General features: G+C 57.0%; 1 long non-coding RNA gene across 1 annotated transcript; it reads left to right on the top strand.

Moving 5' to 3' along the window:
* The first annotated feature begins 7,167 nt into the window (after positions 1-7,167).
* LOC117080987 lies at positions 7,168-15,753 on the top strand. The gene is made up of 5 exons (XR_004436039.1): positions 7,168-7,545; positions 7,649-7,752; positions 9,530-9,941; positions 12,718-13,654; positions 14,317-15,753. It is a non-coding gene; the product is annotated as an uncharacterized LOC117080987 (long non-coding RNA).
* Positions 15,754-16,113: the final 360 nt, after the last annotated feature.

Raw genomic sequence — 16,113 nt, 5'->3', positions numbered from 1 at the left:
TGTGAGCTGTGATGATCTCTGCCGAGGTTGCCTGTGGTGCCCTAACTGTTCTCTGCTTTCCCTATGGCTTTTGCAATCAACATGTATTATTCTTATAAGCAGAAAAACGCCCTGTTGTGCACATTTGGTATAAGAGAAGGGTGCTGCAGATGAGGAGAAGACAAAGGGGTGGAGTGGGCCAGCTTCTCTAGTGTGGCATCTTCTCCTCTCCTCCTTGCCTGGCTGCCCGGACCCTGAGGGTCACAGCCTCCAGCCACTTAGCTTGAACTCTCGACCTCCGCAGGCAGCCTTACCTTCCCCAGAATGCATACCCACCCTCCACTTCCCTCAGGACCTGCCATCTCCAAACCTCTACCCCTGCTGGGTCCTCCCCTGGGCCACCTTCTCCTGCCCAGCTCAGCAGGTGCACGTCTTCCTAGCCTGGGGGGCTTGCTCAGAAGGCAGCTCTTTCAGGAAGCCCCTGGCTGGAGAGACCCCACCTTCCCCGGGCTCTCCTGCTGCCTCCTCTGGCCTCTCTGGTGAGCTGCCCACTCTCTTCCTTGAGACAGAGTTCAAGGTGTGGCTGTCTTGCCTGTGAGGGCAAAGTCTGCAGCCAACTCCTCTCCCTGGCTGTCAGCTCCACAAGGTGGGCGGGTGCTCAGTAAACATTACTAAACTCATCAGCCCCCTTCGGGCAAACGGGACAGTGGGGCGAGGCCTGGCATGGCTGGAAAAGCAGTCTGGATGCCCCAATTGCGGCTGGCTCAACGGCTTTATCCGACAGCCGTGGGCACCAAGACAAAGAGGTGTTTCCTGGCTGCCTTGGCCTCCTCTCTCCCAGGGGAAGGCAGGGTGACATGGCAAGCCGGGGCCACACAGCTAACCCAGGCCGGAGCCAGCAGCGGTTCCCAACACTGGCTAGGGTCCTTCCGCAGACCTGACCCTGAGCACATCCCAGGACCCCGTCAGCTTCCCAGGGAGAGTTCCCAGGAGTCTGTGCTGGTATGGACAGGAGCTGGAGGCCCTTGGGTGTGCGGCTGCAGACATCACGGGCACCCAGAACCCTGACCAGAGTCAATGTTGTTGTCCCCTTGGCATGCTGGGAAAAAGTTGCTCAGACAGGGCTGGAGGGTTGTCAGACCCTTTGTATTCTCTTCTTTGAGTCTGCGTCTTGGGAAATTGAGAAGTCCTCTGAGAGCTTCCCTTCACCTGACAGTCCCACCCTCAGGATGCAGTTGAGGGGGAGTCTGCACCCCTCAACGCTCTTCTCTGTGAAACAGTTAGGAAAGGTCTGCAGACATCATCATCCAGACTCAATTCCTCCTCCCTGCTATGAATCGTGGACCTAAGTGTTCAGGTCACCACAGTGATGACTCTGGTGCTGAGCCAGCACTGGGCAGGATCCGCAACTTGGATGGAATGCCAGCAGGCACCCTGCTGACCTCATCATGTAGAAGAGTTTTGGAGAGGTCAGGAGTTGCCAAGGGCCTGCAGACAATGGGGTGTGAGGAGGAGAGTGTGAGGTAGCACAGGCCTCTCTGATTCCGAGGTTCCCTTGAACCCTCAGGATTCCCAAGGAACCCTCAGGTCGCCCCATTGCCACCCAGTCCAGGGACAGAGCCATGCCTGAGTGCACAGCTCGCTAGCAACTGTATGTCAGGTGCCAGGCACCTACAAGTGTGCTGGGCATGGGGCTGAGGTGGGGCTGTGCTGGCAACGCTATAGACAGCATGTTCACACCAAGCATGGCTGCAAGCCCAGGACCAGCTTCCCTCCTTCCATCAGAGCAGCCGCTGGGGCAGCCAGTGTTACTAGCATTTCCCATTTGACAGATGAGGAGGCGCCAGGAGGCTGTGCCACTCAACCGACCTAGCGGTCCACACATCGGAGTCCACACTCTGCCACCGTTAGAATGGGGCTTGTGATGGCTGCCCTCACTCAATTCAGGAGTTCCCACCAGAAGCTCTCAGGCCGCACCCTGGGACGTCACATACACTCTGGGCAAGTGGCAGGGGCCCTGAAAGGTCCACAGTCCAGCCAACTTCAGGTCTCCCAGGCAAAAGGAGCCAGACCTCCCACACACCCCCTCGAACTCAGCAGTCACTCCAAGAGGGCTCCTCTGACAGTCCAGGCTGATGCAGCTCACTGTGGCAAAAGACCTTCCCGGAACCAGGTCCTCACATAGAGGCCCATGCAGCCCTCTGGGAATGCTGAGGCTGGGGGCAGCCATAGGCACTGGAGCTCCCACCTTGTGACAAGTGCCATCCCGTGCGGAGGAGCCAAGCCCAATGAACACCCCAAGGCAAGAGGGAAGAGCTCTGTAGGGCAGAGGGCAGCTTGAGCATCTGCAAACAGAGTGGCTCACAGAGAGGCCCTGGGGACACCTGCAGGAGATCCCTACAGAGGAAGGGCTACACCAGGCTCCATCCAGCAAGTAAGGTCTCTGCCAGCTTTGAGATTGTAAGCCCTTTAGATAGGGAGGGAGGGAGGTGGGTGAATGGATGGATGGATGGATGGATGGATGGATGAGTAGACGGATGGATGGATGGATGGATGAGTGGTGTATTAGTCTATTCTCATGCTGCTAATAAAGACATACCCGAGACTGGGTAATTTATAAAGGAAAGAGGTTTAATGGACTCACAGTTCCACTTGGCTAGGGAGGCCTCACAATCATGGCAGAAGGCAAAAGAGAAGCAAAGGCATATCTTGCATGGTGGCGGGCAAGACAGCGTGCGTAGGGGAACTCCAATTTATAAAACCAGCAGATCTTGTGAGACTCTTTCACTACCATGAGAACAGTATGGGGTAAACCGCCCTCATGATTCAATTATTTCCACCTGGCCCTGCCCTGGACACCTGGGGATTATTAAAATTCAAGGTGAGATGAGAGTGGGGACACAACCAAACCATTATCAAGTAGATGGATGAATGAATGGATGGATGGATGAATGGATGGATGGATGAGTGGATGGATGGACAAGTGGATGGATGGACGAGAGGATGGATGAATGGATGAATGGATGAGTGGATGGATGAATGGATGGATGGATGGATGCATGGATAGATGGATGAGTGGATGGATGGATGGATGGATGGATGGATGGATGGATGGATGATGAGTGGATGGATGGATGAGTGGATGGATGGATGAGTGGGTGGATGAATGGATGATGGATGAGTGGATGGATGGATGAGTGGATGGATGAATGGATGGATGGATGGATGCATGGATGGATGTATGAGTGGATGAATGGATGGATGGATGGATGATGAGTGGATGGATGGATGAGTGGATGAATGGATGGATGCATGGATGGATGATGAGTGGATAGATGGATGAGTGGATGGATGGATGAGTGGATGGATGAATGGATGGATGGATGAGTGGATGGATGGACGAGTGGATGGATGAATGGATGGATGGATGGATGCATGGATAGATGGATGAGTGGATGGATGGATGGGTGGATGGATGGATGGATGGATGGATAGATGGGTGGGTGGATGGATGATGAGTGGATGGATGGATGAGTGGGTGGATGAATGGATGATGGATGAGTGAATGGATGGATGAGTGGATGGATGAATGGATGGATGGATGGATGGATGCATGGATGGATGGATGAGTGGATGGATGGATGGGTGGATGGATGGATGATGAGTGGATGGATGGATGAGTGGATGGATGGACGAGTGGATGGATGAATGGATGGATGGATGGATGCATGGATAGATGGATGAGTGGATGGATGGATGGGTGGATGGATGGATGGATGGATGGATGGATGGATAGATGGGTGGGTGGATGGATGATGACTGGATGGATGGATGAGTGGATGGATGGATGAGTGGGTGGATGAATGGATGATGGATGAGTGGATGGATGGATGAGTGGATGGATGAATAGATGGATGGATGGATGCATGGATGGATGGATGAGTGGATGGATGGATGGGTGGATGGATGGATGGATGGATGGATGCATGGATAGATGGATGAGTGGATGAATGGATGGATGGATGGATGATGAGTGGATGGATGGATGAGTGGATGGATGAATGGATGGATGGATAAGTGGATGGATGGACGAGTGGATGGATGAATGGATGGATGGATGCATGCATGGATAGATGGATGAGTGGATGAATGGATGGATGGATGGATGGATGGATGGATGATGAGTGGATGGATGGATGAGTGGATGGATGGAAGAGTAAGTGGATGGATGAGTAGGTGGATGAATGAGTAGGTGGATGAATGGATGAGTGGATGGACTAATGGATGGATGGATGGATGGATGAATGGATGGAAGAAAGGAAGAGAGAGAAGGAAGTTACACTGATTGATTTATATAGTTCATCATACCAGAAATTTCTGCAGACTGGGTTGCTTACAAACAGATGTTTCTTCTCTCACTGTCCTGGAGGCTGGACATCTAAGATCAAGGTGTGGCAGGGCTGGTTCTTCTGCAGTCTCTTTCCTTGGCTCGTAGACAGCATCTTCTCCTCGCATTTTCACAGGGTTGTTCCTCTCTGTGGGTCTGTGTCCTAATCTTACGAGGATGCCAGTCATATTGAATTAGGGCCCACCCTAGTGGCTTCCTTTTCACTTGATTTCATCTGTAAAGATCCTATCTGCAAATGATGTCACATTCTAGGGTCCTGGGGGTTAAGACTTCAATATGCTAATTGTGGGGGGATGTGATTCAGCCCATAGCACTAAACTCTCACAGACACTTCGGAGGTCCATGGAAGGAGGGAGTGTGGGTACTCACTGCTTCCCAGAGTCCCAGCAACGCTGCCCAGAGCAGGTCTGTGCAAGAGAGGGCAGTCATCTGCTTTGCCAGGGTCTGGAGTCCCCTTCTTTCTTTCATCAGGACTCCACGTCCTCTGCCCCATGGATTCCTCTTCCCAAACTTCTCTCTGGCCAGAACTTACACTCTGGAGCCCACAGCCTGGGGTGGAATTCCACGTCCTCCACTTATTAGCTGTGTGTCTTTGGGCCTGTTACTTAACCTCTCTGTACTTCAGTTTCCTTCTCTATAAAGTAGGATCATGATATGCCCTACCTCATAGGTTTTTATAAGGATAAAATGAGGGACATTCACAGGATATTGGAACAATGCCAACCCCTAGCAAACACTAGGTCAGTGTTTACTAAATAGATGAAGAAACCTTCTCCATGGGTAGGCTGAAGGTAGAATAGCATCAGGACCTGTCTGTGACCCAGGCTCGAGGGCTGTGGGCTCAGAGGAGGGGAAGAGCCTGCTGTGGTCAGGCCCACATCCAGAGGGGGCTTTTGCTTAGCAGAGGCTGCTGGTCAGGCAGTCCCAGCCGCACCCCATTTTATGCATATTAGAGAGAAATCCAAGCGTGATGGTCTGCAATTGTCCCGTTTGTTTACAGCATTTGTTGGAGCATATTTCTGGCAAGGAAGCTGACAATAAACCAAGGTCCGGGCCGGCCCGGCTGGTGGGCAGCAAATGAAGACAGCTGCCGAGGCGGGTGCCTCCCGGTGGGCTGGGGCCGGAAACCAGGGGCTCTGTCTCAGGCGCTTCAAAGAAGAGCCTTTGTCTAAGGCAGCCGAGCCAAGGGCCCCGCGGGGGCAGGCTGGCTGGGGCTCTGGGTGATGCCCAACTCATTCCACGACCCCACACGGGCAGCTCCCGCTCCCCAGGCCTCAGGTTCCCAACTGTGAAGTAAAGGGGAACTAGGGCCCTATGTACCTGCTGTGAGCCCCACGTCAGCTCCAGGGAAGGGAGGATGCTCTCGGGGCGCCGCCTCACTCCTTAGAGCCTGCGTTCTGCAGCTTTGAGATAGAGACCTCAGAACACTCAGCCAAGAAACAGACAGGCCAGGGCATGGCCTCCAGACACGAGGTCATGGGAGAAGGAGAGTCAGGGCCGCCCAGTGAGAGGACACAGAGCCTCTGTGGGAGAAAGGAGGGACAGTTGCGGCATGGGCACACACAGACCCGGCAGGAGGGTCTTCTGATGGCCACCGGGCCTGCACCCCTGCTGTGAGCCCAGAGCCCCATGCACCTGCTCCTTGTCCACCTCCAGAAGGGTGTTGCCTTCTGCACATCCTTGTTGAATGGTGTCCCAAGGGAACTCTGAGATGCCACAACTTCAAGTGACTCCCCTGCCTCCCAAAAGCAGTTACTGAAGGCGTTTTCACAAAGGACGCCTCATGAAGGCACAGCTTTTAAGGACCTCTAGTGTGAAACAGGAGTGTTTCAGGCATGAGAAAAGGCCCAGCAGTTTCTGGAAGGAGAAGAGGACACTCCTCTGACTCCGCCAAGCGGGCCTGCCCTGTGTCGCGCTGGCCCGTGCAGCTGCTGAGCCCGGCCGTTGGGCAGCACTCGGCAATGGGTGGCCGTGGGCAGGTTCCCTGGGCTCCTGGGGTCTCATCTTCAGTCTGTGCTTTGCACTGTCCTCCTCCCGCTGGGTCAAACCCTGCACTCAGGACCATCTGCAGGTCACCTCCCTGAAGCCGTCCACAGCACCAGAGGCTTCACTGGTTCCTTTGTTTTCTCTGAAGGCAGAGAATCTTCTAGTGTGTGTGATTTACAATGATTTGTGTCCCGGTTTTATCTGCTACAGCTGACCAGTAGTTTGACACAAGCGGACTGTGCTCAAATCTCTGAACCAGCCACCACCACCACCGCTCACCCCACACCTTGTCCTGAGCTCAGCATGTCACTGCGTACAGGAAGTGGGGGGCGGGGGGTAATTCATGGCCAGATCCTCCAAGTCAGGTGCTTTGCACACTAAATCTTACTTGACCTCCAAGCAAATGGGTGATATAGTGCCCAGGCCACAGACGAGGACCCAGAGAGTCAGAGAGGCAAAGGGTTTTCCCCCAGGAACATAATGGAGCCAGGAGTTGGACGCAGACCCTTAGGGTTCCAAGGTCTTCTCATCCGCTCTCAGTGAAGGTCAGCGGCGGGGAGAATAAATGTGCTGGGGGCTCAGGAATTCTCGGAGTCAGGGTTGATGGTGCCACTGACCTCGCTGGACTTAACATTCATTCAACAAATATTTGTCCCAGACACCAGAAGAACCAGGGGAAGCTCCGCCCCTAGCCCCAGGTGCCTGCCTAGGTGCAGGCAACACTGCTGATAAGGTGGGACCCTCTCGTGGGGGCGTGGGCTAGAGGGTAGGCATTGGCCATAGGCTCTGGCTTGCTGCAGAGGTGCCTCTTGTCTGGTGAGGGGAGCACGGGTGGGGGATGGGGCTGGCCCCAGCCAGGACATCGTCTATGTCACTCAGCAGCAGACTGACCGGCGCCTGCTGCCTGGCCAGCACTGCTGACCCCTCTGCCTGCCCTAGCCAATATTTGAGGTCAGGAGGCAAGTACAACATCTGTGGACTGGCCACCTGGCCAGTGGGGTTCCCCTCCCGGCCTTCTGCTGCCATTCTGCTTCCTGAAGCCAGGAAGCCCAGTTCAGGAGCTCTGCCAGGGCTCCCGTGGTCCTGCCTGTAGCGGGGAGGTAGCAGGACCCCCTTGTTTAGCCTCTGCTGCATCCTTAGCTGCAGCGGGGAGCCTGCCAGGCAGGTGTGGGGTGGGTATCTCTCGCCGAGGCCCCCTAGGCACTCTTGTGTCAGGGTGGTGCTATCTGAGATCCTGGAGGCATCTCAAATGGGGACCCTGTCTTAACCACACAGACAGGCAGGACAGCGGTGTCTTCCTGCATGACAGAAGGGGAAACTGAGGCCCAGGGTGATGCAGCCTGGGACCTCCCAAGCCAAGGTCCAAGCTCTTACCTCAGGTATGGAGTTCCCATGATAACCGTGGGTCACTGCAGCCCCACTGCTGGGCCTGGGGTCTGCACTGTCACCAGCATCCCCAGGGACTCGAGGGATGGCACAGCTTTGGGAAGAAATCCTGCCCGTGGTGAGGTCTGTGTCCTGCCCCAGGCAGACCATCTCAGCACCAGATGTTAGCCAGCTGTGGGCCATCTGGGGGAGCATCTGAGAGCCGGGCCTTGAAACTTGGCTAGAGTTTGGTCAGCACCACGAGGTCCACCTGCCCACTAGAGCCCCCACGTTCATCTCCCCGGGTGCTGCCTGAGCTTGGCTTCTGATTCCAAAACGAGGTGAAGGCGCAAAAGCGGTGCTTCAGCCGCGAGGGGCCCGTGGGCCCAGGAACGCTTAGAATTGAGCTTGCTCCAGAGCAGACACGCAGGGCCAGGGAAGGTGGAGGAGCAGTTGCCCTCCCCTCGCTGTCCTGGGAGGTCTTCCTGAGGAAGGTGCCATCTGCTCAGAGATTGAGGATGAGGAGAGAGGGCACAGCCTATGGGGACAGGGGAGGGGCCTCTCCCAGTCCCAGGGATCATCTTCCAGGAAGGCCCAGCCCATATGAGGAGCTCCACACGCCCCCGCGATGGGTGGCAGGGCTGGGGCTCTGTGGCAGGGCTTTGAACTGCCAGCCAGCCCCAGGACGGCTGCCTGGCTGTGTTGCTGGCCCTCCTCCTGGCGCTGCCCCACTGTCGCCGAACTGGATCCAGGCAGACAGGGAAATGTGGATGTCAGCTCTGAACCACCACATTCCTGAGGTCCTCTCCGGGCCCGGAGCTGCGCGGTCTCCTCTTTCGCGTTAACCCGAAAAGCCATGCTGGGGGGTCCTGGCCCCCGCTACTCTGCCGCCTCTGCATTCCCTGCCCCTGCCAGCACGGCCCAGCCAAGGCTTGCAAGCGCATTCCCAGGGGGCCTGGGGCGGCTGCCGCCTCCCGCAGGCGGAGTATTTTGGGGGCGTCCCCTAAATGAAAACAGGGCAGGAATGCTGGAGGCCACACCGTGTCCCCAAGGCTTGGGTGCGGTGCTTGGAGCTGGCACAGAAGAGGGAAAGGGGAGGGAGGAGGAGAGCGGAGGATGGGAGGAGAGAGGGGTCTGGAAAGCCCAGGAGAGCCAGCTGGACAGGGTGGGATGGCATGGGAAGAAGAGGGAGCCCTGTGAGGGCTGCAGGCCACCGGGGGCCTCAGAAAAGTCACTCGCGGGAGCCAGGGTGGAAATCTTGTCTGCCGTGACGCTCACCCTCTCTGTGGCCCATTTTCTCATCTGTGAATCGGGAGATGGTGTTTTGAGGTCCCCACGGGGCAGGGCCCGAGTAAGGGCTGACGGGGAGCTAGGCTTGGCCTCCGCCCTGTCCTCAGGAAGGGGCCGTGTGGTGTCCATGTGTGCTGGCCCTGGTGGTCCCCTTGGGGTCCTGGTCCCCATCAGTCACGGCACTGGGCCTCCCTGTGGCTGATTCCTTGTGGGTCGTGGAATTTCCAGTTTTAAGGGGACCAGTGTGGCACAGCAGGGAGCTCCTGAGTGGCAGCAGGGTGCTCCCCAGGCAGGTGTGGATGGGCGTCTCTCGTGGAGGCCCCCAAGGCACTCCTGAGTCTGGGTGGTGCTGTCTGAGCTCCCAGAGGCAGGTCCTGGCTCAGGCAGAAATCTTGTCCAAGGAGAATTTTGTCAGATGCCTCCCACTCCGACATCCCCATCTCCTTCCCCACAGTGATAGCCTGGTAACCGGCTGTGCCTCTTTGTCCCCTGTCCTCCCAGGTCCCTACATGGGTCAAGATGGGAGCCGCCTTGAAGATCTCCATTCTGCAGAGGAGGAAACTGAGGCACCGACATGGATGGAGGGAATTTGCCCAAGGCCCTTCGGCCCTCTGGGCCAGGACCCCAGCTCCAGCCAAGTGGCAGGAAGAGGGTCTCATGCCGCCCCCCGCGACCCCGATAATCCTGCATGCACGGCACAGGCCTCGGCCCTCCTCTCCCCTGGCCTGGTCCCACCCTAGTGGGCCCGGCAGTGGGTCCTTCCATCCTGCCACTGTCACTGCCACGGAAGAACATCGTGATGCATCCCGGGCCTCTGTCCTGCAGGCCAAGGGGGACTTCCCTGAGCACAGCCACTCACCACACCCCCGGGTCTGGATCCCACGCAAGGACAGGCCTGGGTCCCTGAACCAGGGTAAGAGGGAGACACAACAAGGCCCAGAGAGGTTGACTGACTGCCTAGGGTTTCTGGTCAACAGGCAATGGAGTAGTTTTGACACCCAGGTCTGGCCTCTTTGGTCTGAGGCAGGCAGTGTTGGGAAGCAGGCTTGGGCCCCTCCAGCCACCCCAGTTGCTCCTCTGAGCCCCTGAGGTGGGCATCAGACCCAGGCCTCTCCCACGGCAACAGGAGGGTACAGAGAAGGAGCCTTTGTCCAGCCCTGGAGAAGGCCCTGCTGGGCAGGGGAGTTAATGGACCTGCCCGGGGTGGGCCCCACACAATGGCACGTTGTGCCACCTGTCGGGGATGATCATTGTGCTTGTCCATCAGGGCCCCATCGCGGGGACACACAGCTCATAGGTGCAGACCCACAGCAGCTGCCCAGGAGCCAGGCCCTCCAGTCTGAGAACACAGTGGCCATCAGTCACCAGCATGGCACGGGGCCCTGGGCATGGGGAACTGGCAGGAGAGGGCCGACATGAGCGCCAGTGGCACCACCAAGACGCCCAGTCTTGGAAGGGTGAGGCCAGCCTGGCCCAGCCCTGCACAGCTGTAGCCTTGACACGCACCTCTCCTTCCTGAGCCTTGGTTTTGCATGCCCACAGCAGGGCCACAGCCCCCTCTGCCACACCTGGCAAACTGTGGGAGAGATGACAGGAAATCAACAACGAAAAGGTTCATGAGAAAGAAAGTGGGCAGAGAAGGCTGCAGAAAGGTAATGGGAAGCTAAGCCTTGGTCCAAGAAGCCCAGTGAGAACCTGCACACCACGGCTGTGGCCCCCAAATGCCCCTTGGATGGGAGACAGCTGGACCAGACCTCGCATGCCAGGGAGTAGTCCAGGGGTCTCTCCACCGCAGACCACACTGTGACCCTGGGTGCCCGCTGGTCTCTCCACTGCAGACCACACTGTGACCCCAGGCACCTGCTGGTCTCTCCACCGCAGACCACACTGTGACCCCGGGCACCTGCTGGTCTCTCCACCGCAGACCACACTGTGACCCCGGGCACCTGCTGGTCTCTCCACCGCAGACCACACTGTGACCCCGGGCACCTGCTGGTCTCTCCACCGCAGACCACACTGTGACCCCGGGCACCTGCTGGTCTCTCCACCGCAGACCACACTGTGACCCCGGGCACCTGCTGGTCTCTCCACCGCAGACCACACTGTGACCCCGGGCACTGCTGGTCTCTCCACCGCAGACCACACTGTGACCCCGGCACCTGCTGGTCTCTCCACCGCAGACCACACTGTGACCCCGGGCACCTGCTGGTCTCTCCACCGCAGACCACACTGTGACCCCGGGCACCTGCTGGTCTCTCCACCGCAGACCACACTGTGATCCCGGGCACCTGCTGGTCTCTCCACCGCAGACCACACTGTGATCCCGGGCACCTGCTGGTCTCTCCACCGCAGACCACACTGTGACCCCGGGCACCTGCTGGTCTCTCCACCACAGACCACACTGTGAGCCCGGGCACCTGCTCCCCACTTGGAGCTCATTTCTCCGAAACTGAAATGAGGGAGCTCAAGACCCCCAGGCCCTTCCACCTCCCTGGACACCAGAGGTGGCTGCCGTTGGGCGCTAAGGACGCTTGACACAGAGGGGCCCCAACATGGGCTGAGAGGGACCCTGGGCGGTGCAGGCCACAGTGCCCTGCCTGTCCTGGCACCATGCAGGGACCCCAAACCTCCAGCGAGAAATCACTAAAATAGCCCGCGGCAGCTTTCCCACAGGCCTCCCATGTGGTATTTTTAGCCCTGGAGCCAGAGGCTTGGCTTGTTAAGAATAGCCTGGGGCAGTGGGAACATGCTCCGGCTGCAGGCGGGCTGCGGACTCCCATGCACCGGTCAGTGGGTGCTCCAAGGGCCGAGAGGTGTCCGCAGACCACAGGCTCCGCCACAGGAACAGGGGCAGTTCTCACTTGCAAAATCAAAAAGGCGCAATCCAATGCGTCGGGCTTCTGTGACTGCAGTCAGGAAAGACGGTGGCTGTCCTCACAGGGACCCCCAGTGGCCGAGCCTCCCAGGGGCTGGCAGGCTGGATTTGGCCTCCCACCTTGCCCTCTGCAGCCCCAGCCCGACACTCTCAGCGGGTGAAGAAGTTGAGCTTCCAGGGTCGGGCTGGTGGGTGATGAGGTTGAGCTTCCAGGGTCAGGCTGGGTGAGTGGTTCCAGCCCCAGGGGTGGGGGTGCCATTCCCGGGTCACCCAGCCAGGACCTGATGCACCCGGGTCAGCTCCTGCAGCCTGGACTGTCTGAGAACTCCTCCCCAAGGAGATGTTCCTCCACAGCACAGGGCAGAAAGGGGCCTGGAGTTTTGCAGGGGGGAGCCCTTGGCCCCTCAACACCCCAGCCAAGGAGGAGCGCCCCAGCCCCTCACACATGCTCCTTGGGGATTTGGTTCAGGCCCCAGGGATGGAGTGAAGCTGTCCCACCGTCAGCCCAGGCACCTCTGGGGCAAGAGGCCCATCCCTAGTGAGCCCTGTTCTGCCGCATGGGCTGTGGTGTGAAGCTGTGGTCTCTGTCGTGTAGAGCAGTGAGGCTGGCAGGACTGCCAAGGCTTGGGATCGGAGGCATACACAGCCAACAGTCAGTGCTGTGAAGACAAAGAACCTGAAAAGTCAAGGGCTTCCAAGGGTGACAGAGACAGCCTTTCATCCAGTACTTCTTGACTCTGAAACCTCCCATGGCTCCCCAGTACCTGCAGCAGCTAGAAATCCAATTCGCCAATGAATCCTTGTTTCCTTCCAGATACAAACTCATCTGGAAGCCTTAAAACAATGGAAGCAGGTGAGAGCAGAGAGATCCCGAGCGCAGGTGAGGTGGGGTCCCTGAGGCAGGCTCAAAAACTGCTTCTCAAGGCAGGGGGTGCCCTGTGCGCCCTCTGAGAGCACAGCCTGCAGACAGAGTCCAGACGTCTCCGGCAGGCCTTTGAGGCCTTCGTGTCAAAGCCCACTTCTACCACTTCCTAGCGTTATACCTTCGGCCCGGTGGGAGTCCCTGGTCCCCAGTTGATGGTGTCATTGGGGAAGTCCAGTGGTGGACCCCAGCACAGCAGGCACTCAGCAGCGCAGCAGTATCATTGCTTAGCCCCACCTCCCTTTCCAGACTCCGCACCCCTCCTCAGTCTCAGAGCAAGGACCTCCCCTTGCCCCTCCACCCGGCCTCTCCTCACTCCCTGCGACTCTGCCCAAGCAAGGCCTCCCCGTGGAATTCGTTCATGTGTCAACTCATTATGCAGCCGGCCAGCCATCACTTCTTTTTTATCCACATTTTCTGAGGGCCTGCTGTGTGCCAGCTGCTGGGGACGTGAAGACATCGAAGACCCTAGGCCTTGACCTCCTAGAGCCCCAGTTTGGTGGAAGAAAGAAACAAGGAGACTGCAAAACACACCCTGTGATGGGGAGGGTTGAGGTTACCAGTGGGAGAGGTGAGCTGGCAGGGCTCAGTGGTGAGGGTGCAGGTGGGGGACCAGGGACGCTGCATGAAGGAGATGGCTAGGTTGAGCTTTGCAGGCTCCAGGGGGAGAATGAAGAGCTGACACCTGCAATGTGCCTGGAGCACAGCAGGTTAGTACAACCAGGACCATCCCATCCTGCATCCCCACCATGAACTTGGACTTTCTGGAAGGTCCTTGCTTATCCCAGCATCCACACACCCTTGACCAGACCTGGTCAACATTTGCTTGGTAAGTGAATCAATGAATAGTTTGCTCCAAAAGACTCCTTGGTAATGGGGTTAGCCCATGGGAAGCTGTGGGGTGAGGGGGGAGAGAGAGGATTCTGACCTCCCAAGGAGCTGGGCTGTGGTCTCCTGCTCTGCCTGGAACCAGCCCTGGGCCCTTGGCATGAAGACCCGGTGAATATGCCAGCCCAGTGTTCTGTACCTTCCTCCTCCCTTGAGGCCTCTACCAGCCTCCTCTCACCCATTCCTGCACCTGCCGCACCAATCTGTGTGGAGTGCCCACTCCAGCCAGGCCCTGCTCTATCAGCAAACTCAGCGGGCAGAACCTCTGCCCCATGGCACTGCTTCAGCCTGCTGAGACCGGCAAGGAGATCGTGAGCAAGAGGGCAGTGGGCTCTGCTAGAAGTCACAAGTGGTGCGGAGAGGAGCGGGGGCATTTGGAGCACAGTGGACAGGGATTACGGAGGTACAGGGCAAGGCAGCCCAGGAGGAGGGAGCAGCCAGTGCAAAGGCTCCGAGGCAGGAGGGCGCAGAGGCCCGTGGGGCTGGAGCAGAGGGAACTGGGAGGATGGGCAGATGGGGTTGGGCCTCATTCAGCCACTGGAAGCATTTTGATTTTCCTCGAAGGCAGGAACTAGTGGGAGGCTTGGTCTCACATTTTCCCAGGATCGACCTGGCTGCTGGGGTGAGAAGAGACTGGAGAGAGACCACGATGGAAGTCAGGAGGCCAACAAGGAGCCGGGGTAGTCCTCTAGGGAGACATGATGTGGCTTCAGCCCCAGTGGTGACGTGGGGTAGAGCCAGCGGGGTTCTGAACTGAGTGGATGTGAAATGAGGGAAAGAGGGACGCTGTGGTCAGCAGAATCATGTCTCCCTTAAAGATGCCCCATCCTAACTCCTGTCACCCTTGACAGTGTGACCTCCACCGCAAAGGGGACTTTTCAGGCATGAAAGTTAAGGAACCCTGAGACGAGGAGATGGCCCTGGACTGTCCGGCGGGCCCAGCGTCATCACAAGCGTGCTTATAAGTGGAGGAGGAGGCAGGGGAGCCAAGCAGATGTGAGGACAGAAGCAGAGGTCAGAGGGACGTGCAGTTGGCTTGAGATGGAGGAGGAGCTATGAGCCAAGGAGCATGGGCAGCCTCTGGAAGCTGGAAAGGGCAAGGGTTTTTCCTGGAGCCTCCAGCAGAACCCAGCCCCGCTGCCACCTCAACTGTAGCCTGGTGAGACGGTGTCCGATTCCCGACCTCCAGAACTATGAGATAACACATGTTGCTTTAAGCCACTGCAATTGTGGTAATGGTCACAGCAGCCATAGGAAACTGTACAGGGGTTGAAGATGACCTGCTGACCTCTGAGCTCACACTGAAGCCTCCTGGAACACTGTGGGTTGTGAGCAGGGATGAGAACGCAGCACGGATCCACCCGGGAAGGCCCACTGGCATCGCAATTTCAGGGAAGATTCCCAGGCTGAAAAAAGAGAAAGTGGCCAGGGTGGCACAGAATGCCGCATGTCAAAGAAATGGCACCCAAGCCATCCGTCAGTCCCTCACCTGCCACACAGACAGCACCTTGGACCCAGCAGCATGTCACTCACCACACTGATGCTGCCCACAGGCATCGCCTTGCTTTTGCAACTCTGTGTGACATTTGTCAGCTTGGTTTGGTTCTGGGGCTGTACCAGAGATGTCAGCCGAGGAACTCACCCTGGTTTTGTGTCCATACTATTTCCACAGCATTGGAATAAAAGGCGTTTTAACCAACACCAGGAACCCATGGGAATCTTTTCAAAGGCGCTGTATCAGCACAACCTAAGGAGCACTGTTGTCAGCGATGAAATCGGTTGAGGATCTGAAGCCGGCATGTGGTGCACACAAATTCCTTCTTTTTTTTTTTTTTTTAAAAATCAATGATTAGACGACTCCTTAGAGCAGTTTTCGGTTCACTGCAAAACTGAACGGAAAGTGCGGAGTGACCATATCTCACCTTCCCAAACACACACACAGTTTTCTCTGTGACTAACATCTTGCATCTGTGGCACATTTGTTGCAATTGAGGAACCAATATTGACCCATTATTATAAAGTCAGTAGTTGACATAAACATTCACTGTTGGTGTGGTGATTCTGTGGCTTTGGATAAATGGAGAGTGACATGTATCTGCCATTACAGTATCACGCAGAAGAGCTTCACTGCTCCCAGTGTCCTCCATCCTCCATCCACTCACCCCTTACCTCCCCCAGCCCCTGGCAGCCACTGATCCTTTTCTGTCTCCACAGTTTGCCTTTTCCGCATGTTGCAGTGTTGGGATCATACAGCATGTAGCCTTTTCAGATCAGCTTTTTTCACTGAGTCACCTGCAGTTAATTGCTCTTCCTGTCTTTCCGCGACTTAAGAGCTCATTTCTCTTTAGCACTGGATAATAATATTCCACTCTCTGGACGAACCACACTTGATCTCTCATC

The sequence above is a fragment of the Trachypithecus francoisi genome, unplaced genomic scaffold, assembly GCF_009764315.1.
Source record: "Trachypithecus francoisi isolate TF-2019V2 unplaced genomic scaffold, Tfra_2.0 Lachesis_group8, whole genome shotgun sequence".
Taxonomy (NCBI): domain Eukaryota; kingdom Metazoa; phylum Chordata; class Mammalia; order Primates; family Cercopithecidae; genus Trachypithecus; species Trachypithecus francoisi.
Note: the sequence above shows the minus strand (reverse complement) of the source record. Positions and strands in the feature narration are given on the sequence as shown.